Source organism: Mirounga angustirostris, unplaced genomic scaffold (assembly GCF_029215605.1).
Source record: "Mirounga angustirostris isolate CCGP_5_RB_7025 unplaced genomic scaffold, mMirAng1.0.hap1 SCAF_12, whole genome shotgun sequence".
Lineage (NCBI taxonomy): Eukaryota > Metazoa > Chordata > Mammalia > Carnivora > Phocidae > Mirounga > Mirounga angustirostris.
Genome location: NW_026991720.1, coordinates 88,504,013 through 88,527,529, shown reverse-complemented (window position 1 = coordinate 88,527,529; position 23,517 = coordinate 88,504,013). Strand labels below are relative to the sequence as shown.

At 39.5% G+C, this 23,517-nt stretch overlaps 1 long non-coding RNA gene across 3 annotated transcripts in view; it reads left to right on the top strand.

Moving 5' to 3' along the window:
• Positions 1–23,517, top strand: part of LOC123835684 (uncharacterized) — a 282,269-nt gene that overhangs the window by 83,662 nt on the left and 175,090 nt on the right. For all 3 annotated transcript variants that reach the window (XR_010406596.1, XR_010406594.1, XR_010406595.1), the window contains one exon: positions 13,744–13,906. This is a non-coding gene — a long non-coding RNA (uncharacterized LOC123835684). The remainder of the gene's footprint in view (positions 1–13,743; positions 13,907–23,517) is intronic.

The window sequence follows — 23,517 nt, the reverse complement described above, 5'->3', positions numbered from 1 at the left end:
AAATATTACAATATGTAACTTCTATTAAATTTTTTATTTGTTGATATAAGCAGTTTTCTGAGTCTTTGGGTGATGGTCTCACTTTTGTGAGACTCCAGTATGATAAATTTATAAGGGGACTGTTGCCTGCCTGGCCTGGTCTTTGCAACATCCCCTTCTTATTACAAAACCTCTCATTATCAACCAGTCTTTGTTTTGTTTTTTTTTTCTTCAACCCAAAGGTAAACATTGATGCTTGTCAATTTCTTATTCATCCTACAACGGCTTTTGGCGAATCTTTCCTGCCCTCATCTCCTTTCCTTAAAAAAGTGTTAAAAAAATTTTATTGTACTTTTATTACAAAAACAAAATATAGCAGAGAAGCTAAATAATGTACACAAAAATAGGGTAAACTTCAATTAACATTTTGGAATATAACCTTAGATATTATTTTTTATAAATAACAATAATATATGTAATACTATATATAAATATATATCTCATGGGATCATACTAATATATATATAAATATATATCTCATGGGATCATACTAAACTATCATGTAACTAAAGTGATATATGGATGTAAGGAGGGTTTTTAAAATTTTACTTTGTTTTCTTTCTTTATAAACAAGGAAATCTAGAGGTAGGGAGTTACTGGCATTAGTTCAGTGGCTCAAAGATTTCAAGGCAAGTTCTCTGTGTGTCTTTTGACCTTTTCACCCCTAATCTTAAAGTAGTTGCTGTAGCTCCAACCATTTTAGCCAGTCCAGATTGGAGGGAGGAAAAAGGGGGAAGGAAACTGTATTGGTTTCTTATTGCTGCTTTAACAAATTACCACAGACTTAGGCACTTAAAACAACACAATTTTATAATCTTACAGTTTTGGAAGTCAGAAGTCTGAAATCAATTTCACTGTGCTAAAACCAAGGCTGTGTTCCCTCTAGAGGCTCTCAGGAGAATTCATTCCTTGCCTTCTCCGGTTTCTAGGGGCTTCTTCATTCCTTGGCTCATGGCCTCTTCCTCCATCTTCAAGCCAGCGACATAGCTCTTCAAATCTTTATCTCTGACTATGACCCCTGCTTCTATCATCACATCTTCCCTGACGTGACCTTCTTGCCTCCCTCTTACAAGAACACTTGTGATTATGTTGGACCCTACTGGATCATCCAGGATAATCTCCCCATCTCAAAAAGCTTAACTTCATCACATCTGAAAAATCCCTTTTTCTGTGTAGGGTAACATGGGTTCTAGGGATTAGGATGTGGATGTCTTGGCAGAGGACGTTATTATGCCACTCACAGAAACCAATTAGAATAGGTAATATTTCTGTCAAGAAAATGGAAAATTCCCAGAAATTGCCATCAGACTTGTGCTGATATCTTTTTGCTCAAGGCTATATCCTGTGGCCATCCTTCAGTGACAGCTTTGATGGACTCCAAGAGGAGCCCTGTCAGGAATGCTCTGAATTTGGCCACAGTGACCTGACCATTATACTCCCACCTGATCAGTCACTGACTATGGGCTACCCCAGAAAGTGTGTGAGCTTGGGCAAGGCAGTGCTCCACAACTCTGACACATCCCAAAATAACTGACAGCTTGAGGTAGTCTGCAGATAGCATTCCCAGGTCTGGGGCAATAAATCTGTCCCTGAAGGGGGATCTGGACAGTGTATCATGGTATCTGCTGCAGTCACAGTTTACAAGCTGAGGTAGGCATCTATGTATGGCTGTGGGAAACTGTCCACAGGTAGGGTGATGTAAATAAAACAGGAAGAATGTGAGGTTTTATTTATTTTTTTATTATGTTAGTCACCATACAGTACATCATTAGTTTTTGATGTAGTGTTCCATGATTCATTGTTTGCGTATAACACCCAGTGCTCCATGCAATACGTGCCCTCCTTAATACCGAGCTAACCCATCCCCCAAACCCCCCTCCCCTCTAAAACCCTCAGTTTGTTTTCCAGAGTCCATAGTCTCCCATGGTTCATCTCCCTCTCTGATTTCCCCCTAACCAAAGAGGTAAAAGATCTATACTCTAGAAACTACAGAACATTTATGAAAGAAATTGAAGAAGACACAAAAAGATGGAAAAACATTCCATACTCATGGATTGGAAGAATAAACATTGTTAAAATGTCTATGCTGCCCAGAGCAATCTATACTTTCAATGCCATCCTGATCAAAATACCAATGGCATTTTTCAAAGTGCTGGAACAAACAATCCTAAAATTTGTATGGAACCAGAAAAGACCCCAAATCACCAAGGAAATGTTGAAAAAGAAAAAGCTAGGGGCATCACGTTAACGGATTTCAAGCTATATTACAAAGCTGTGATCACCATGACAGGTTGGTACTGGCACAAAAACAGACACATAGACCAATGGGACAGAATAGAGAGCCCAGATATGGACCCTCAACCCTATGGTCAACTAATCTTCGACAAAGCAGGAAAAAATATGCAATGGAAAAAAGACAGTCTCTTCAATAAATGGTGCTAGGAAAATTGGACGGCTATATACAGAAGAATGAAATTTGGCCATTCTCTTACACCATACACAAAGATAAACTCTAAATGGGTGAAAGACTTCAATGTGAGACAGGAATCCATCAAAATCCTAGAGGAGAACATAGGCAGTAACCTCTTTGACATCGGCCATAGCAACTTCTTTCAAGACACGTCTCCAAAGGCAAGGGAAACAAAAGCAAAAATGAACTTTTGAGGCTTCATCAAGATAAAAAGCTTCTGCCTGGCAAAGGAAACAGTCAACAAAACAAAGAGCCAACCCACGGAATGGGAGAAGATATTTGCAATGACACTACAGATAAAGGGCTGGTATCCAATATCTATAAAGAACTTCTCAAACTCAACACCCAAAAAACAAATAATCAAGTCAAAAAATGGGCAGAAGACATGAACAGACACTTCTTCAAAGAAGACATATGAATGGCTAACAGACACATGAAAAAATGTTCATCATTAACCATCAGGGAAATTCAAATCAAAATCACATTGAGATACCACCTTACACCAGTTAGAATGGCAAAAATTGACAAGGCAAGAAACAACAAATGTTGGAGAGGATGTAGAGAAAGGGGAACCCTCTTACACTGTTGGTGGGAATGCAAGTTGTTACAGCCACTTTGGAAAACAGTGTGGAGGTTCCTCAAAAAGTTAAAAATAGAGCTACCCTATGACCCAGCAATTGCACTATTGGGTATTTACCCCCAAAATACAGATGTAGTGAAAAGAAGGGCCACATGCACCCCAATGTTCATAGCAACAATGTCCATAATAGCTAAACTATGGAAGGAGCCGAGATGCCCTTCAACAGATGACTGGATAAAGAAAATGTGGCCCATATATACAATGGAATGTTACTCAGCCATCAGAAAGGATGAATACCCATCATTTGCATCGACATGAGGGGAAATCAGAATGTGAGGATTTAAAACAATGAGTGAGATGACAAGCATGGGACGCAGGCAGGCTATACAAAGAACAAACATAAATCTCACATAAGCTACCACTCTGTTATCACTGCTCATGAGCAGTCTTCTACCATAAGAGCTTTCTGGTAAATTGGGCTGGATTATATTCAAGGTTAGGTGGGGTCTCTCCTCAGAAACCTAAATCTTACCACCTGTGATCCAAATGACAAACAGTGGAGCAAACAAAAGAAAGGAAGATTCTGGATGTACTCTGAGGTCCAGCCTTAGGGTCACCACACAAAGGAAAGCACAAAGAGGGTATCCAGGGAGACACGACCATGTGCATGACCTTTGACTTTGACCTTGACCCCATCAGTGTCACAGATTTAGGCTCAATCAGACACTCAATTAGTATTCCCTTCTCTTAGAGAGGTTGAGGAGAGGAAAAGCCAGATCAGTACATACAGTCTTACCCCCTTTTGTGGTTCATAAAACAAAAATATAAACACATACCAAACATTTAAAAGTGGATATATCTGTGGCCTTGGGTCATAGCTGGGACAAAGATCAAATCAGATAGGGCCCCAAAAAATGGAATCAACCAGAAACAGGTAACTCAGTTCTCCACACAGAACTCATTAAGTAGGGAACATTCATTTTCCATCCCACCGGAGGGATATCTCATGAAGGCTGATGTTCATCCCATCAGATGGAATAGTATCCTTGGGAATAAAACAATACCATAAACACTTGTCACTTTCATAAGTGCACCCTTGTCAAGAAATGGTAGCTAAATGTTACAGAGTGTCAGGACATAGGAGGCCTAATCATGGCTTTCCCAGGCACTTGTATGTCCTGGTGGTGTTTGGATGAAATAGAGACAGGGTTTTCTTCATCATCTGGATACTCTTTTATGTTGCTTGAACGTTTTACAGAACACAAGTATAATTTTTAAAATTTAGTCAAAAAGAGTTATTTTCCTGTGGGAGGCAAAAACAAACACACAAAAACATTTTGTGGATTCTCAGGTGGAAAGTAGAGTTAAAAAAATCCTGTGCTGCAGAGGGGACTGCTTGGCCAGGTACATTTGCTGAGGGAACTGCTGGGCTGATAATATTTCCTGGAACTCCGGGAAGGCCTTCCGGCTCTGCCAGTTTCAATCCCCGATGCTGCTGCAGTTGGACTCACATGACAGGGAGCTGTGTCATGCTTGGCATAGCACCAGTCCACATACCACCCTGCCTGCATCACCAAATCCTGTATCTTGTTAATTTGTTTGGCATCACCACTAATGCCTTCACTCCTGCACTTCAGGGTTCTACAGTTGTGATTTGTAGTACAACACAGGCCTCCTGAGGACCCCCAAATCCCTTTTGTTCCTTGGGCCATGCCAATTCCCCTTTTAATAAAAAATATAAAAGCTTAAAAAACTGTTTTATTACAAAAATAAAAACTTTGGAAATATAGATATCTGTACAAACTTTAAGCCTTTTCCAGGCAATACCCTTGATTGAAATAAGCCAACAAAGCAAAGAGACAGGCCGTGGGGGCCCAGGTGATTGGGATCCACCAGAATTTCTAAGTTCTAATTTTCCTCAGTACCTGCTCAGCCATGCTCCTTTTTGATGGTCTGCCCTGCATGGACCTCCACTTACCCTCACCAGGTAATAAAAGGAGGATATGATTTTAAGACTAGGGTAAACATTGGTGCAAATCTTAGTGAAGACAGGCACTTCACATTGATAATCACAGCCTGGTGACTGTCCAAGTTGCTCTCAGGAGTAAGTTCTTTATTTGCCTTTCTAAAAGCACACAGGCCTTTAATCCTTGATTATTCTAAAAGTGGCAGATGATTTACTGAGTTATTGCTTGTGTTTTGTTCTGACTGATCTAGAAGAAGAAAAGAATATAACATGTCTTCTCTTTTCATCTCTGCTCCCTCTCTCCCCTACACCCCCAAACCAAGGGCAGTCCAGGCTTCTAGTCCTGAAGAACAGAACATTTCCTTGCCCTTAAGGCAAAATTAAGAAACTTTTGTTCTTAAAGAATTGTCTTTAGGAAGAAAGACAAGTCTCTTCTTGAGTTCTGAGGTGGGAGTGAACAAACCTGGACAGCCTTGAGAGCTTGGAGGAAACCAGGAAATGGTCTTGTGTGGGTCGGTGGGGTGGTCCTTGGCTATCATTAGTGACCCCCATCCTGAACTCCTCCTAGCACCCCAGGAAATGGCACAGCAGCCCTCCCCAAATATTTTGATGTGTATAACCCCAGAAACTTTCACATTGAATCTGGAGGGAGGAGAGAAGCCACCATAATGATTGAGATGGAATTTCCTAAAAGCCTAGTGAGATAGGGCCTCAGAGCAGATGAAATTGAATTAGGGAAATAGAAGAAATATGAGAAACTTTACACTTTAGGATGTGCAGCAAAAGTTTCTCACATTTCTTACAGTTCCCTAATGTGTGTTATATAAAGTTTGGTCAACCTCTTTGTGATGTTAGTGATCTTTGGGAACTGAGAAAATGGAATTTTTTACTCAACTTTATCCTTTTCCATCTTTTATTTTTCCTTTCAATTTTTTTTTCTTTGGAATATAGTAGATGGAGGAGCTTGGGAGAAAAGTAGATTTTTTTTTTAAGAAAAAAAAAAACAACACAGCTGTTAATTTGCTATCTGCTTACATTTCCTGAACTCTTTTGAAGGACCATTAAATGATAGGACAAGACAGTAAGTCCTGGCAAGAGGAAGTCAGTTGGTGAAAATATACCATGGATATTTCTCTCTGCCTGCTATTACTACCACAGCTACTCCTGTTAAAGAAAAATAAGGACAGAGAAACCAAAGAGTGGAAAATTTCGATGCCGAGCAGAGAACCTGATTTAGCAGTCTACACTCTGAGAAATGAGGTTCCCAGAAGTGGGCAGGTCTTTCAAACAGTGTCTATTTCATATTAGGAAAGTCTTTGAGTGTCAGTGATAGGTGGGGGATCCCCGGCTTGTCAATCTGGCAGTGTTACTGCTAGAGGTGGCTGCTGCTGTCTGGATAGAGCACCCACTGCACTGTAGAGTCCCCAGGTAGCCACGTCAAGATTTAGGACTATCTTTCCATAACATTGTTACTAGCACAACTACTACCTCATGGTTGTTGGGCTATATCTTTTATCAGGGCACTTTCACATACGTTACCTTGTCTGGGGTGAGGGAAGCAGTGTACCCGTGCTCTCAGTTTACAGATGAGGAAGCAGAAGCTTATGAAAGTCCAGTAACCTATGTAAAGACAGCTCATGAGTAAGAGAAGAATGAAGAGGGACAAAAATGACTGAGCAGGGCTGAATATTAGACATGACGGCTGAATCATGTCTCTTCATTGAGAATTTCAAAAGGCATACATGGGGAAGAGTGTACATCCCAGAGATTTCCATATCGAATTATCTAGTCATCATCATCTACCTTAGGAGCAGTAGAAATAGTTTCTTTGGAGTAATTTTTTACATAATAAGAAATGTAAAAGCTTAAAAAACTGTTATATTATAAAAATAAAAACTTAGGAAGTATAGATATCTATACAAACTTTAATTCTTTTGTAGAAAACTTAGAAAATATAGGGGACAAATGAAGAAACAGACATAATAAGGTACCTGCAACACAAAGGTAAACAATAACCTTTCCAGGGTTTTATCTACATACATGTGTGTGAGTGTGTGTGTTCACGGTTGGGATCACACAATGTAGGCATTTTATGTGAGGTCTTTTTAATTTAACCTGATGTCCTAGCATGGCACCTGTTTTGATCTGGTAGAGCTGCCATAATGAAGTACCACAGACTGGGTTGCTTAAACAGAAATCTATTTTCTCAAAGTTGTCAAGGCTAGAGTCCAAGATCAAGTTTTTGGTGGGGTTGATTCTTTCTGAAGGCTGCGAGGGAGAATCTGTTCTATGCCTCTCTCCTACCTTTTAGTGGTTTGCCAGCAATATTTGGTGTTTCTTAACTTATGGAAGCATAGCTCCAATATTCCCATAGTGATCTCCCTCTGTACAAATTTTCCCTTTTTATATGGACATCAGTCATATTGGATTCGGGGTCCACCCAACTCCACCATAGCCACATATTAACCAATTGCATTTGCAACAACCCTATTTCCAAATAATGTCACATTCTGTGGTACTGGGGATTTTGGACTCCAACATATGAATTTGGGGGGAATACAGTTCAACCCATATAACACCATGTAGCATTCAGGCATCCCTGCAACTTTCATTTTCATTGGAAATAAAATATTTCATTGTATAAATACAGTGTCATTTATTTAACCAATCCTCTATTGTTTAATATTTGACTTGTTGCTTTTATTTTCCTATTTACTTAATGCTGCTTGTGAACCTTTTGATGATTCATAATGAGATCCCTCCCATCTCAACATGAGTGGGTCCATTGTGGCATTCCAACTAAAACTTAATGACCCAAACTCCTGAGAAATACAAGTCATAAAGCCTACACTCAGTCTAGTTTCTTAGCATATGTAGAGAAGCAACCCTCTGTCTAAACCAGTGGTCTCCAAAGTTGAGTGCAATAAAACAACATTTAGGGATATGGAAAAAACATTAGAATTACTGTTTCAATTTTCTAGTAGACTAATTCATTGTCCATTTTTGTCTTATAATGTTCATAACGTAAAACTAGGGTAGTACATACAATAATTTATAAATAAGTATTTATAGATTATGGGCAATTTAAAAAAAATCTTTCCCCAATAAGGATTATAAATTGGAAATCACTAGTCTTGAATGTTTATCCAAGGATTTTCCCCCGACAATTCCTAATTTTTTAGCTGTGACTCACAAGCCAGACCTTAGTAAACTGCATACTTGCCAGGTCATTACCTCTGCTTCTAGCTTTAGGTCTCCATTCTGACTGTGACCCCAACCCTTTGATTCTTCTCCACATGGCCTTGCCTTGGTTTCTAGCTTGGGTTCAGGAGTAAACAAACAAGTAAATAAATAAGTGACCTATGATTCTGGAGAACAGATAGGGAGGTTTAGTTGTGTGGGAAGTTAAATGATCTCTGCCCTCTTACCCTTTCAGCCTCCCATAAGCATCTTCAAAATGAAGAAGGAGAAAAAGACCCACTTCACATTGTCTCAAAGCCTGCCCTAAGTGGTTTGCTGCTTCCCGTTTTATTATCCCAGATGTTTGCCACTTAGTCACATGGGCCCACCAAGCAGAGACCCTCAATTGCTGACAGTAAGGAGCAAATATTTTTCTTGGTTTCTCTTTCTGCTTGTACAATTAGGAAGTGTGTGCTACCTGCATTCCATGACAAGGTGTGAAACAGTGTGTCTGGCTCTACCAGGGACAATGTTCAAAATAGGAGTCTTTTCTTTTTTTTTTTTTTTAACAAAGATCCTGGAAAGATGAGAAAGAATGGGTAGAAACCAACCTTCCTGACTTCTGGAAACCAAATTTGTTTGTCAGTCTCAAGCTAGAAGAAAAGTAAATTTTAAACCCCAAGTTGCAAAACAAGATGGAATTAGCTTGACTTTAATGCAAATTTACATTCAGGAGTTACTTCTGGCCAAACCCTTTGCTTATTGTCCCGTAAGTCATGTTGGAATTCCTTTGGCTTACTGTTCCATATGGTTTTGGGGTCAAGCCTACGGAAAGCCATCAATATTTTGCGTTTCATCACTTTTGTTTCTACTTATTTACTGAAGCAAAAAAAGTATGACCTTTTTGTAGAACATAGTAAAGTCATTCTCCCACTTAGAAGCAGGCCTCATTCTAGAAGTCTGTATAGAAGTTGTTTAGGGCTATGAATACATTTTCTCCTTGACTTCTAGTCTGAACCAAAAAAGCATTTGTGCTGAAATTTTATTTAGTTGTTTGTTTGTTTGTTTATTTATTTAAGATTTTATTTATTTATTAGAGAGAGACACAGCCAGAGAGGGAACACAAGCAGGGGGAGTGGGAGAGGGAGAAGCAAGCTTCCCACTGAGCAGGGAGCCTGGATGAGGGACTCCATCCCAGGACCCTGGGATCATGACCTGAGCCAAAGGAAGATGCTTAACAGCTGAGCCACCCAGGTGCCCCTGTACTGAAATTTTAGTGTGTAGAAGAATCATGTAGTGATTCTTGTTAAAAAAGAATTATTCAACCCCACCCAGAGATGTGTGGGCTCAGAAGCTCTGCAGGGGGTCTGTGGATCTACATTTGAAATAAAATCCTCAAGGGATACAGATGCATTAGAAGCATGCTATAAAGGCAGTTTAACCCACAATGGACTGAAATACCAGAGATTTTAGATGGAAAATAGTAAAATAAAAGTTCCGAGCTGAGAGAAAATATTTAGAATAGATTTACAAAACATATCTAGAATGGTGTACAATGAACAGCAGATTTATTTAGAGTAGGATAAAGAGGTGCTGATTCATTTATCCTCTCAACAAATATCATTTGAGGTTCTACTTTGAGATAGTCACTAATTTAGATGAGAGGACCATAGTGGTTTGACACAGTTCCTCTCAAAGTTTATAGTCATTGGAGGAAGCAGTTGTTAATCAAATTATCACACTACATGAATAAATCATCACAAATTGAGGTAAGCACTCTGAAGAAAAAGTATACCATTCCTTAAAAGTGTAGGACTTAAGTTGGGGGTGTGCGGTGGGGGAAAACTTTCCTGAGGAGATGATACTTGGGCGGAGATCTGAATGAAGTTGTCTCGGTGATGTGTGATTGGTGGACCGGTGCAGGTGGCTGGGGCTGAGGGCATTCTAAGGCGATTGTGTATACAAAGGTCTAAAGAGGAGGAGGCACCTCTCTGGCTGAGAAGTGGGAAGAAGGCCAGCGTGGCTGGAGCACAGAAGTTGAAGTGGCAGATGGCAGAAGAGACTGGGGAGGGAATCAAGATCCTTGCAGACCCTTGTGTAATGATGTTGATCTTTAGCTTAAAATCATTAAGTGGAGTGGACTGTGTGTGTGTGTGATCACTGGTAGCAATGTGAGCAGATTGCAGGATGGCCAGAGTAGATACAGATAAAGTTTGCAAGTTTTTGCAGTGCTGTGAGTGAGGTTTAATGGCCTTTTGGGCTTAGGTAGAAAAGTGGAAAAGGTGAGAAGAAAGAGACATTTTGGAGGTTGTTGGTGGGTTGGTTGTGGGGAGTGGGTATTACAGAAGATGTCTTGGGCTTCTATCTTGTGCATTGGATAATGGTTATGCCTATAATTAAAATAAAAATAGTGGAAAGGACCAGATACTGGGGGAAAGATAGTTTGTTCTTTGACATGTTGAGTTCAAGATATCAAAGCAGAGATATTTAGGCAGGTTGATGGAAAAACACATCCAGAATTCACTGGAGTAGTTTGAACTGAAGTTAGAAATTAAAGTCATCGGTGTCCAGATTATTACTGAATTTTTAAGCATAAGTAATATTGTGGGATGAGAATTTAGAGGAAAAGAGAAGAGGTTCTGGGAGAGATCCTTGGAAAACTTCAATATTTATGACAAGTAGAGGAGGATGAGCTTGATAAATCTGCAAAGGAGTGGCCAGAGAGGTGTTAAAAAGCCAAAATAGAACAAAAAATAACCCAGAAGATTGTGGTGTTATGGAAGATGTGGGAAGAAGGAAGAGTTTCAAGAAAGAAGTAGTAGTCCTTGCTGCTGAATGCTGCTGTGTGGTCCAGGAAGATAAGGAATGAAAAAAAGATTCCCTCATAGATGAAAGTGGTTGTCTTTGGTGGACCTCACAGGAGCCATTTTAGTGGTATTGAAGGGAACAGAAGCCACACTGGCATGTCTGGGAAGCGAGTAGAGGTGAGAAAATGGAACAGTTTCATGACTCTTACTGGTCTCTCTAATAGTTAGTAGTATTAGTTTTTGTTTGCTTGTTTGTTGCCCAGTTTCTCTTTAAAGTGTGTTGTTTTCCTTTTATGTCTCAGTGGTGGTGCTTCCATTTTTATCATCCCACCATTAGGCTTGCAGAGAGAATAATTAAAAATTTTTTAAAAAGCTGAAAAAGAATAATAATAATAAAAAAAAAACTTCCATAAGAGACTGGACAACAGTACCAAGAAAAAGAGAAAGAGTGAAAGGGGTTCACAAAGATATGTCTACAGATAAAAATAAAAATAAAAATAATAGAACAATATAAGAGAGAACTCTTAGGACACTCTTATTATGTATGAGGCACTTGGTAAAGCACTTTAAATATAATAACTTATTCAGTAATCACAGCCCTAGGAGTTATTCTCATTCTGTAGATCAAAGGAATTGGGACACAGAGAGTTTGAGTGAATTGCCCAAGGTCATCTGGATAAATAGTGGTTGAGCTGGATCATAAACTCTGGTGTCTTGAATCTTCAGTCTTTATAACTAAATGAGAATGAGTTTGGCAAGTAGAATCAAGTGAGTTCAGAGTGGTAGAAAATACAGACAAAGCAGGGGACCTGACATAGGCTGAATCCCACTGAGGTGAAGTGAATGGTAGCATGGGAGAGATGTGAGCCAAAGTCCTGGAGTATGGACTACAAGTCCCTCCTCCTGCAGACACTCCAGCCTTTGCTAGTGATTTTCTTAGAGACCACCGCCCCACCCCCACTACCCCATCTTTAGGCTTATAAGGGCAGTGATTGAAATATTCACATCTCTTAGCATACTGAGTCTTCTTTATATGGTAGCAGTATGCTACTGCTTTAATTTAGCATAGTCTGACTCAGCTTTGAGGTCTTAACCCCAGTGGTGGGATGATAGGAAAAAAATCCCTCTTGATAACATGTCCCCAAAGTATTTTCCTCTTTTGGCACAATGTCTAGCATTCAATAATAGTAGCTATTTTGTTTATTATTGTAACCTCACAACTGAGAAGAGGGGGTGCACATAGTTTTGAGGATGCTCTTCTCGATGGGCAACTTGGCCATATCTGAGGGATTTTTTTTTTTTTTTTGACTTCTTTGGCCCTATACTTTAAGAAGGTCTTAGAGCATGTTCAGGTGAAGGTAAATGAATTAATAGTTTTATCATATGAAAAATGATGGAATTAAGGATGAAAAAAGAAGAAAAGGAATACTATTGGCAGAAACTTCAAGAAGATACACTTTGTCTCAATAGAAATAACTAATTTCTAACAAGGCCTTTGAAAGTTATAACATGCTGCCTTAAGGAATAATGTGTTTCTCAACCTTGGATGTGGTCAACATGGCTAAATATATATTTGATCAGTGATAGATATGTTGTAGATAAATGATTGATTCATAAGCTGTAAAGAGTAAACATGTGGAAGATGTCTATTAAAATAGGCACCCAAATAGATCTATTGAATAGATGAATAAATTAATGGAGCTGGAAGCTATATCCCAGAGAGTCTATGATTCCATATAATTCTTCACATTTTGGGAAATCAGAGTAGTGTTTCAGTGACAAGGGATAGTTTTGGATCCCGATGGGGCACTGCCCAAAGGGAAAGGTCACAGTGGGACTTGGGTTTGGTTGGCATGGTGGCCAAGGAAGAATGAGGTATGATGATGAGGACAGTAGTTACAGCCAATTGGTCAATTTCTGTTTTATCTTGAATCACTCCAAGCTCTTGGTGCCTAATTACTATAAAAATATCATGAAAATACATCCTTATCTCCAAGGAATATCACCATTAAAGGACAGGTGACAGGGAAGCTCAGGCAAACAGCCACCAGGGACAAGAAAATGTACATTCTGGCAGACAAATGAACAGTCATATTAAAACTAAAGTTATTAACCCTGATAATCACCTTGAAAGGATTTTTCTAAATTTTTTAATGAAGAAACAAGATGCAAAATACATAGCTGACATCAGCTATTCCACCCATGACTCTCAGCTAAATGTCTTTCAGCTTTGCTCAGTAGCTCCCTTCTGTTCTAAATGATTCTAGGGCTCTACAGGAATTTATAAATTCTGATGTTGCTGATTAAAAGTAATTTTACAAAAACCTTGTTGATAAAAGTGTGGTGGCTATTGAGTAAACAGTTGTCCTGAATTGTCAAAATATGTCAGCACAACTTGCTATAATAATACGTTTTGAACTGGTGGGTCAACTTTCAATGCATTAAATGGGTTCCCTTTTCTTCCCATGGATTTTCTTTGATGTTAAATTGTCATGGTGACAGAATAGCAGCATTGCCAAATGTAGTTTTCATGGCAGGAAAAAAATATAAGCCACATGCAGTAAAGCAAACCATGGAAACTGTTCAACTGCACATATCCAGAGCTGACATTCAGATAGGATAAGTCGGTCTACTTGCAGGCTATATATCCTTGTGGAGTTGGCTACGATAAATGTGTCTCTCTCTTTCTTTTTTCTTCAAGATCAAGAGCAAGAAGATAAAGAATTAAGCAAAGAAACACACTGTGGTTTATAATTCTGAAAAGGAAATAAGAACAGCTCTCAAACCAGTGCAAAAATGAAATTAAGTAGAAATTATGATAAAGATCTCCTTTGCTGCTTGTAGAATTTGCCCTGGGACCTAAGGTAACCTTTACAAATTTGAGTCTGTCTTACTGTTCTATTCTGACTTACTCTCCAGAAGCAGGAGTTTTCTGGAAGGAGTGCTCTTCCACCTGTTGCTAGGGTTATTCCTGGCTACCTACATTTGCTTTTTCAGAAAGGAAAAATGAGGTAAAAAGCTTAGAACTGGAAAAACTTGTAAGATCACATAGCCTGACTTCTTCATTTTATCCACAAGAAAAAAATGATGCTTCTAAAAGTTTGGTGGTTATCCCTGCCCACACAGGAAGCTAGTGGCATTACCGTGGGTAAACAGCTAACACTTGTTGCAACAAGATCATATTTTAAGTTCTTTAAAAAACGTTAGGTAATTTAATCCTCCCAACGATCTTATGAAGTAGATACTAGTATCTTGATTATTTTACAGATAAGAAGAGTGTGTGTTACTTGCTTCTGGTAAAAGCCAGGAAGTAGCCAAGCAAAGACTCAACATGGGCATCTATGGTGGAGAAAGTCATGGGGTTTTTGAGGAAGATAAATTTATATTGCAATTCTTGCATCAGTACTTAGCAGCTTTGAGATGTCGGGTGGTTTCCTACATCTCTCAAGCCTCAGTTCCCTCGTCTGTAAAAGAGGGTGATACGGGATGGTTTTAAAGGTTAAATGAAATTATATATGTCTTAGCATAGTGCCTGGCACTTAGGAAAGGCTCAGTTAACAGTAGCTATCATTTTTATTATCATCATTTTATTGTTTTTAAAAAGATTTTATTTATTTATTTTTAGAGAGAGTGAGAGAGAGTGCAAGCAGGGGGAGGGGCGGAGGGAGAGAGAGAATCCCAAGCAGATTCCATGCTGAGCACCGAGCCCGATGCTGGGGTCCATCCCACGACCCTGAGATCATGACCTGCCCCGAAAATAAGAGTGAGATGCTTAACAGACTGAGCCACCCAGGTGCCCCTCATCATTTTATTATTTTTATATCTCAGTCTTCTGGAGTCTATTTCCACTAACCTGTTTATCTTATTGCCAATATTGTCCAAACACCTCTACAAATACAATGTTTATGAAGCCTTGACTCATATTTTTCAGCATTGGAGTTGCATTAGAGTAAAAATATAGCCTCTCCAATAAAAGTAATTAAACAAATTTTAGTTGTATCTTTTTGTTCTTTAGTTTTTGAGCATATCATTAAGGGTCTATGTAGTTTCCAGACTTCTTACAATCAGTTTATTTCTCTTATTCTCTACCCATACCTAAAAACAGCTCCTCTTAGTTACTATCTCCTCAGTGTCCCTTCCCCCACATTCCCTATATATAAATACACAATTATATTGTATTACCCAAGGCCACCTTAGGTAAAAATGTAAGTATATCATCAAATTTCAGAGTGTACAGTTTCCTTAAAAATCATGTTATCTGATCATTGTTGGGAGAGGATGTGAGTTGAGATGTGTGGATGAGGATTTATGATTTTAAGTTCTACTCCAAACAACCAGCATCATCCCAGCACAGCAGCATGATTTATCCCACATGCAAATTTTTTACCTTTTCTGAGTGGCCAGTAATTGTATCTCTGCCAGTCCCATCAACAACTGTCTACATTTAGAAATGTTAGCCCAGTTATTAATCTACAAGAAATAACAGTAAGAGTGTTGATTCATGGGTGTGGAGTTCTATATTATAAAAAATTTCCAGGTAAGGTGGATTAAAAGCAGCAACATTTTTCTAGTATCAATTGTCCTAAAACTTAGGTGACTCACTATTCCTATATATTCTGAATCTCATTAACGTTGTAACTGTGCCCAAAGTTATTCCAAAATATATAATGTAAGCTCTGTTATGGGAGCTCTTTGCTAAGGCTATGGAAGAAACTGGTTTAGAGCTTAGAAGTAGAGATGGAAGGTGTGTATATGTGTGGGGAGGGGAATGATGCTGAAAAACACCTGGAGTTTTAAAATCATGAGGTTAGGGATACTTGTGCAGAATTGCTCCACTTTTCCTTTCAACTCTATAACTGGATGATGTTGATGATTAATTCCTTTATGCTTCTTCTTGCATCCAAAAGAGTTGGTTAGTGGAGCCAAGCACTCTTTATCCCTGATTTAAATAGAGAAAACCACAATAACATGGAATCAGCAGTACATAATGGTTCATCTTCCAAGATTTCAGAACTCAAATTTATTTATTTATTCATTCATCTATTCATCTATTCAACAAATATTTGTGGAGCACACATTATGATCCACCAAGAATTGACCAGGTTCTAAAGGACTGACTGACACGATCAAGCAAGATAATGCTCATTCATTTTAAAAGAGGAATAGTCATTTCTAATCATCAGAATGTTTGGGCATGCCTGTCCTGAGACAACCCAAATTTGTCAGAAGATTGCTTGGACAATGAGGAATCAGAACAATGATTATCATCGCTTTTGTTTGTTTTATCAGACTATGGAATAGTCTGAAATACATACCTCTACCATAGCACCAATGATTACATTCAATTAATATCCATTCTATGAAAATTATCAAGTAAGTGTCATATGCCCAACACTGTATGAGGACTGAAAAAAAACTACCAATTATTGTATACCACTCAATTTTACAGATCCAGCAATTTATGTATAGAGGAGTTACGTAAGTCACCCAAGATTATACAACTTTCCTTACCTGTTCCTTCCACAACTTGGTGATGTCATAGCTTTTTTCTCTTTAGTGCCTCTCCTAACCCTCTGGCATCAATCCTGAGATATCAGTGAATTGCCAATTAGTCACCTAACACTTAACATCACAGAGCTTTTATGCTCTCATTTCCCCAAGATTAAAGACTTGAAACTAAAGGCAAATAGAGCTGGGTTTGGTATAAAATAAGGCTGATATTATAGATTGAGCACCAATAGGCCTTGGTGTTTATGTTTTGCAGTGAACTACCCAGCCATTCCTCTGTCTTCCTCCTTCCCCCCACCCCTCTCCTTTTCTCTCCTGTCCTTCTCCAGAAGAAGGTATTTGCAAGATTGCTGGGAAAGATTACACTGAAAGGTATAGCCTGGGAAAGGAAGGTTTTCCTCTGTGTTGGGCCTTATGTGAATAGAACACCATGATCTCCATAGCAAGCTACTTTTCTTAAAAATGCGAGGTGACTGAACATGTTCTGCAGGCAGAGCTAGGAGAGTCTTGGGAAGTGAGCCAGGTGGCAGCAAGTCTGGGGAGGGAGCATCACAGTCTAGGTTGATGTGAGACTGGACTTTCTTAATGAGCAGTAAGCACTGGCCCATATGTGAAACATACAGATCCTGTTGACCTGGGCAAATAGAAGCACAAGATTGACTGACATGGAGGACTTAAGAGGGTGAGAATATAGAAAATCAAATATAAGGTAGAAGAAGTATAAATACAATCAGATTAAAACAATTACTTTTAAGGCATCTGGGTGGCTCAGTTGTTAAGCATCTGCCTTCGGCTCAGGTGGTGATCCCAGGGTCCTGGGACTGAGCCCCACAGCAGGCTCCCTGCTCCGCAGGAAGCCTGCTTCTCCCTCTCCCACTCCCCCTGCTTGTGTTTCCCTCCTCGCTCGCCGTCTCTCTCTGTCAAATAAATAAAATCTTTAAAAAAACAATTACTTTTAGGGTGTGCCACTCTTGGAGTCGTGAATTTGAGCCCCACATTGGGGGTAGAGATTACTTTTAAAAAATCCCTTTTAACATTTACATGTGAGGATGTTCTACAATTAAGAATAATGTAAAATCATATTCATTGTCTTGTTAATGGAGACACAAAATACGGGCAAGAAAAAAGTTGCGAAATAGTATAGAGTGTATGACTGCAAGATATAAGAAAAATGTGTGTATGGAGAAGGCTGGTTGTAACATGTTACTGGTGGTTTACATTAGGTGATATTGTAGATGACTTTTAATTTCTTCTTCACACATATTTGTATTTTCTATAAAACACTTATTTGTATTTTTAAAAATGTTTTTATTATTTATTTTTTTTTAAAAGCTTTATTTATTTTAGAGAGAGAGAAGCAGACTCCCCACTGAGCATGGAGCCCAGTGTGGGGCTCGATCTCACAACCCTGAAATCCTGACCTGAGCTGAAATCAAGAGTTAAATGCTTAACCAACTGAGCCACCCAGATGCACCTTTATTTTAAAAAGTGGGGCCCCCCAAAATAAGAATTTTGTCAGTGATTCTGTACTAAAAGCAGGAAGCAGTTTACAGCTGTTAAAATTTGGCCACTAAAGACACGGGTTATTTTGGTCTCATGACAGATGTTTATGGAACAGGATGTCCCAGCCTCTCGTAAGTCAGACTGGCTAACTTTGTACTTTGCACACTGTAGTCTGCTGTGAGCATGAAGAAAATCAAAGCTGAAAAGGTATTTAATTTATCATGATGGTGAAGTGCAGTGTACCTGGAAGACGGATGTTGCAAGAGATTCTAGTCTCTAGACAGCAGGGAAGCCAGAGAAAATGCTGAGAAGTTGTTGACAACCATACTGGTCCCTTGCCTACTCTACCTCTTCCCTAGCTCTGACAGCCTGGAGGAATTAAACTCCTTTTCAACTTCTCCCAGGCCTCACTACTCCTTGGTCCTTGTCCCATCAGCCAAAGCAGAGCATATTTATTAGGATTCTTTGAGGGTCATTAACATGAAAAAACACTGATTTTTAATTACTCTCTTTTCCAGGTCACCAATGACCATTGCCCATCCCTGTGTCCTCACAGAGCCTCCCCTCAGTTCTGAACACTTCGAATTCTGTCTTCACACCTTTGCAAGGGCTCAGTAACTTCTGTCCGTGTTCCCCTTGGAGTGCACGTTGCATCAATTTCCTCACTGCACCAGTTCAAACCATTGAAACCATTACTGCCTCTCCCTTTATCCTTTGCTTCCTGGCCTCAACCCTGCTTCCCCCCACCCCCAGATCCTCCATTCTTATGCCAAAGTTTTCTTTTAAAAACAAATGCTCATGCCACTCTTCCCCCCACTATCTAATACCTTATGGTACTCTATGGTATAATCCAAATGCGTATGCATGACCTCAAGTTATATCCCCAATTTCTTTACCCACACCACCCCTTCCTCAGAGACTAGCTCCTGGGAACTCTAGATTCAGCTCCAGTAGATGTGTCTGGTCCAGAAGAAACATATTCTGTTTCTCTATGCCTTTGCTGATGCTGTTCCCTTTGCCTGCCTTTCTTAGCCTAAAAAAAAGCCTTCTGATCTTTAAAGCCTCAGCTCAGTTGTTACTTCCTCCTGGAAATCATAAATATAGCCACCAAATTTATAGTTGTTCAAGTATTTATATGTGCTCTGAGAGCACTCTCTGTTCCTAGGTATGGTGTGGCTTTTACTGTTATTGTATAATAATTCAGGGGTCCTCATGTGTAAAATGGAGGTAATGGCAGTATTTTCCTTAGAGGGCTGTTGGAAGGACTAAGTGAGTGATATATATATCACATTCTTTGTTAGGCAGGTTCGTGTAAGCTAAAGAAATAGCTGCACAGTTAGTAGAAGGCAGGCAAAGAGGCCATGAGGCAGTTGGTCCTTGAGAAGTCACCAGCAAGGAAAAGCCATAATTAAGCAAAATCCAGAAGATAAATGCAGTAAATTGTGAGGTAATTCCCTGTTGGTAGCAGGAATAGTAGGCAGACATGGAGGATCCCAAGGCCCTGAGAGCAACTGTTTTGCACTTCTGCTCTGATAGATACTGAATCCTGTCCTATTCCCAACCTACTTTCCTGGCCCCATCAAGGAAATACATAATTTGCAGGGCCCAGTGAAAAGTGAAAATGTGAGATTCCTTGTTCAAAAATTATTAAGAATTTCAAACCAGCAGCCTTACTGTATTAAACCAAATGAGTGTCTATTTCTTGCAAATATAATAGTTTGGTGAAAATATTCCTCCTTTAAATCTTGTTCCCCAGGATGCCTGGGTAGCTCAGTCGGTTAAGCATCTGCCTTTGGCTCAGGTCATGGTCCCAGGGTCCTGGGATGGAGCCCAGCGTCGGGCTCTCTGTCTGCTGTTCCCCTTCCTTATGCACTCTCTCTCTCTCTCTGACAAATAAATAAATTTTTAAAAATTTTTTTATTGTTATGTTAATCACCATATGATTCATTGTTTGCATATAGCACCCAGTGCTCCATGCAGAAAGTGCCCTCTTTAATACCCATCACCAGGCTAACCCAGCCTCTCACCCCCCTCTCCTCTAGAACCCTCAGTTTGTTTTTCAGAGTCCATCGTCTCTCATGGTTCGTCTCACCCTCTGATTTCCCCCCCTTCATTCTTCCCCTCCTGCTATCTTCTTCTTCTTTTTTTTTTTTTAACATATAATGTATTATTTGTTTCAGAGGTACAGATCTGTGATTCAGCAGTCTTGCACACTTCACAGCACTCACCATAGCACATACCCTCCCCAATGTCTATCACCCAGCCACCCCATCCCTCCCACCCCCCACCACTCCAGCAACCCTCAGTTTGTTTCCTGAGATTAAGAATTCCTCATATCAGTGAGATCATATGATACATGTCTTTCTCTGACTGACTTATTTCGCTCAGCATAATACCCTCCAGTTCCATCCATGTCGTTGCAAATGGCAAGATTTCATTCTTTTTGATGGCTGCATAACATTCCATTGTGTATATATATACCACATCTTCTTTATCCATTGATCTGTCGATGGACATCTTGGCTCTTTCCATAGTTTGGCTATTGTGGACATTGCTGCTTTATATAAACATTGGGGTGCACGTGCCCCTTCAGATCACTACATTTGTATCTGTGCAATTGCTGGGTCATAGGTTAGCTCTATTTTCAACTTTTGAGGAACCTCCATACTGTTTTCCAGAGTGGCTGCACCAGCTTGCATTCCCACCAACAGTGTAGGAGGGTTCCCCTTTCTCCACATCCCCACCAACATCTGTCATTTCCTAACTTGTTAATTTTAGCCATTCTGATTGGTGTGAGGTAGTATCTCATTGAGGTTTTGATTTGGATTTCCCTGATGCCTAGCGATGTTGAGCACTTTTTCATGTGTCTGTTGGCTGTTTGGATGTCTTCTTTGGAAAAATGTCTGTTCATGTCTTCTGCCCATTTCTTGATTGGATCATTTGTTCTTTGGGTGTTGAGTTTGAGAAGTTCTTTATAGATTTTGGATACTAGCCCTTTATCTGATACGTCATTTGCAAATATCTTCTCCCATTCTGTCGGTTGTCTTTTGGTTTTGTTGACTGTTTCCTTTGCTTTACAAAAGCTTTTTATCTTGATGAAGTCCCAATAGTTCATTTTTGCCCTTGCTTCACTTGCCTTTGGCGATGTGTCTAGGAAGAAGTTCCTGCAGCTGAGGTTGAAGAGGTTGCTGCCCGTGTTCTCCTTTAGGATTTTGATGACTCCTGTTTCACATTTAGGTCTTTCAACCATTTGGAGTCTATTTTTGTGTGTGGTGTAAGGAAATGGTCCAGTTTCATTCTTCTGCATGTGGCTGTCCAGTTTTCCCAACACCATTTGTTGAAGAGACTGTCTTTTTTCCATCGGATATTCTCTCCTGCTTTGTCAAAGATGAGTTGACCATAGAGTTGAGGGTCCATTTCTGGGCTCTCTATTCTGTTCCATTGATCTATTTGTCTGTTTTTGTGCCAGTACCATGCTGTCTTGATGATGACAGCTTTGTAATAGAGCTGGAAGTCCGGAATTGTGATGCCGCCAGGTTTGCTTTTCTTTTTCAACATTCCTCTGGCTATTCACGGTCTTCTGGTTCCATACAAATTTTAGGATGATTTGTTCCATTTCTTTGAAAAGAGTGGATGGTATTTTGATGGGGATTGCATTGAATGTGTAGATTGCTCTAGGTAGCATTGACATCTTCACAATATTTGTTCTTCCAATCCATGAGCCTGGAACATTTTTCCATGTCTTTGTGTCTTCCTCAATTTCTTTCATGAGTATTTTATAGTTTTCTGAGTACAGATCCTTTGTCTCTTTGGTTAGATTTATTCCTAGGTATCTTATGGTTTTGGGTGCAATTGTAAATGGGTTTGACTCCTTAATTTCTCTTTCTTCTGTCTTGTTGTTGATGTATAGAAATGCAAGTGATTTCTGTGCATTGATTTTATATCCTGCCACTTTACTGAATTCCTGTATGAGTTCTAGCAGTTTTGGGGTGGAGTCTTCGGGTTTTCCACATAAAGTATCATATCATCTGCGAACAGGGAGAGTTTGACTTCTTCTTTGCCAATTTGGATGCCTTTGATTTCTTTTTGTTGTCTGATTGCTGTGGCTAGGACTTCCAATACTATGTTGAATAGCAGTGGTGTTAGTGGACATCCCTGCTGTGTTCCTGACTTTAGGGGGAAAACTCTGAGGTTTCCCCATTAAGAATGATATTTGCTGTGGGCTTTTCATAGATGGCTTTTATGATATTGAGGTATGTAACCTCTATGTCTATACTCTGAAGAGTTTTGATCAAGAAAGGATGCTGTACTTTGTCAAATGCTTTTTCTGCATCTATTGAGAGGATCATATGGGTCTTGTTCTTTCTTTTATTAATGTATTGTATCACATTGATTGATTTGCGGTTGTTGAACCAACCTTGCAGCCCAGGGATAAATCCCACCTGGTCGTGGTGAATAATCCTTTTAATGTACTGTTGGATCCTACTGGCTAGTATTTTGGTGAGAATTTTTGCATCCATGTTCATCAAGGATATTGGTCTGTAAAATTGTCCTTTTTGATGGGGTCTTTGTCTGGTTTGGGGATCAAGGTAATGGTGGCCTAATAAAACCAGTTTGGAAGTTTTCCTTCCATTTCTATTTTTTGGAACAGTTTCAGAAGAATAGGTATTAATTCTTCTTAAATGTTTGGTAGAATTCCCCTGGGAAGCCATCTGGCCCTGGGCTTTTGTTGGGAGATTTTTGATGACTGCTTCAATTTCCTTAGTGGTTATAGGTCTGTTCAGGTTTTCTATTTCTTCCTGGTTCAGTTTTGGTAGTTGATACATCTCTAGAAATGCATCCATTTCTTCCAGGTTATCTAATTTGCTGGCATAGAGTTGCTCATAATATGTTCTTATAATTGTTTGTATTTCTTTGGTGTTGGTTGTGATCTCTCCTCTTTCATTCATGATTTTGTTGATTTGGGTCATTTCTCTTTTCTTTTTTTTTTTTTTAAAGATTTTATTTATTTATATGACAGAGAGAGACAGCGAGAAAAGGAACACAAGCGGGGGGGCAGGAGAGGGAGAAGCAGGCTCCCCGCGGAGCAGGGAGCCCGATGTGGGACTCGATCCCAGGACCCTGGGATCAGGTCATTTCTCTTTTCTTTTTGATAAGTCTGGCCAGGGGTTTATCAGTCTTGTGAATTCTTTCAAAGAACCAGCTCCTTGTTTCGTTGATCAATTCTACTGTTCTTTTGGTTTCTATTTCATTGATTTGTGCTCTGATCTTTATGATTTCTCTTCTCCTGCTGGGTTTAGGCTTTATTTGCTGTTCTTTCTCCAGCTCCTTTAGGTGGAGGGTTAGGTTGTGTACTTGAGACCTTTCTTGTTTCTTGAGAAAGGCTTCTATTGCTATATACTTTCCTCTTAGGACTGCCTTTGCTGTATCCAAAAGATTTTGAACAATTGTGTTTTCATTTTCT